Below are 2,158 nucleotides of genomic sequence, written 5' to 3'. Positions count from 1 at the left end.
TTTAAAAAAGAAAGAGACAAATTGTAATTATGTTTGAATTGTTTTTCAAAGCTTTACTACTAAACTTACCTGGTTTTTTTATTTAAAATTTACACTATAAAATTATATATATCAAATTATCTATAAAAAAATATTAATTTAGAGACATTGCTTCAAAAAAGGCAAAAAAATTAAAACTAAATCAAATTATCTATATTAAGGGGTGTTTGGTTGGAGAAAAAAAGAACGAATTATTTTTTTACTTTTTGTTATTTGGTTAAACAAAATGCAAAGTAAAATCTTATGTATTTGGAGGTCACTGTTGCAGCTCATTTTACGCGTAAAATAAAATTGCTCAATTTGGTACGAAAAAGGAATTCACGTGGGGTGAAGAGAAGCCGTGAAAATCCATCGTCGTTCTTCCTTCAGTGTTTCATGTGAAGTAGAGTTTTCACTACTAGCTTCTTCAGCTCCTTCGTTGCTATTCAATTTCACTCAGACAACGTTCCTTTTTTGTTGGATCGGAAGGCGCGAAAGTAAGTTCGGGAGCTCGCATGTTGTTGTGAAGGTAACTATCTTTCATCCTTTCGCGTGCTTCTCATGCCAAATCCGATAAAGGGCGAGATGAGATACTACCTTTTCTTCGCTACCTCTTCCTCTTTGCTCTCTCTCTCTCCCCTGCCTTCTCGTGATTTCTTGTTCATATTTTGAGTTCGTTTGGACTAATAGAAGATTTGGGCAGTAGATGCTATCATGAATAATGGCAAACCTATTTTTATGAAATTGGATTGAAGCTTGCCAGTTTACCACTTTAATAAGAGTTTGCCCGGTTGTTTCCTTCTAAATCTTGCGGATCCTGTACACAGGATTAGGGATGTCAATTTCGGGTCATGGGTCGGGTTCGGGTCGAACCCGAAAATGACCCAGTTCAAACGGGTCGACCATAACCCGACCCGGGTAGGTAAATGTGTCGGATATCCGAACCCGGACCCGACCCGGTGGGTTGCTGGGTTGACCCGACCCGACACGGGTTGACCCGAAATGGGTGCGAGGACACCCCTACACATGATGAAGATAATTCAGAATAGATTGATTTTATTTTAATATGCATACACTCCAATAAATAAAAAAATAGTTTTATCGTACTTTATAGATAATCAAATATTTATTTTCCAGTCAATCAAAACCGCTAGTAAAATTTACCGTTAATAATGAAAAAAGCTGTACATTATTTGATGAAAAATATAGAAAACTATATCGAATTTTTTTTTTTGGGAAAATAAACTATATCGAATCAATGTTAAAGATAAAATTAGTAATATAAAATTATTTTACTCCAGTACGCTTGGAAGAAAAAGTCAACAGTTATTCGTATTTAATGAGGCAGAAATTCAATTAATGAGGCAGCAAGGAGCGTTGTGCTGTCACTTTTGGTTGAATGTCAAACTTTTTGAGCTCCATTGTGCCAATGAGGATTACATCAACAAATATTATATTAATATGTGAATTTTTTTTATTTTGATTTTAGGGGTGATTTGGTTTGATTATTTTAAGATATAAAGTATTTCAAATATAATAATTTTATTAATTTTGATATTTGATTGAAATACAAAATGATATAAAATAAGGTAGAATAAATATAATATAGAATAAAGTAGTTCATTTTGAGTGTAAATCAAACTACTTTATTTTGAGTGAAAATTATTTACACCGCAAGCTTGTTTGGCCACCATCCGCTGTCGGCCTTTGCTGGACGCCTGCCTCTGCCATCCGCTGCCCTCCACCATGCGTGCCACCCTCTATCGTCCGCCGCCCGCCACAGCTGGCCATCGCCACTCTCGCTTATTGGCCGCCCCCGCTGTCACGTGTACTCTTATTAATGACTTGATCACCCAACGTCACAATCCCCTCACTAGAACTATTATTATTAAAATTACATTCCATATATTCAGTTTTAGACCTACTCAAATGAAAGCCTTTAGACGCTAAGGTTGACCTCCATAATTCAAATTTACCTTCAACTCCCTCTCTACTCTTATCAACAAATATATCATCAACAAAAAACATACACAAGGGTACAACCTCTTACAAATATCTAGTGAGAACATTCAAGACTAAAGCAAAAAGATATGGGCTAATTAAGGCTGATCCTTGATGTATTCCAATAGAAATAGGAAAA

The sequence above is a fragment of the Dendrobium catenatum genome, unplaced genomic scaffold (genome assembly GCF_001605985.2).
Source record: "Dendrobium catenatum unplaced genomic scaffold, ASM160598v2 fragScaff_scaffold_9, whole genome shotgun sequence".
Taxonomy (NCBI): Eukaryota; Viridiplantae; Streptophyta; class Magnoliopsida; order Asparagales; family Orchidaceae; genus Dendrobium; species Dendrobium catenatum.
This window is presented reverse-complemented; position numbering follows the sequence as displayed.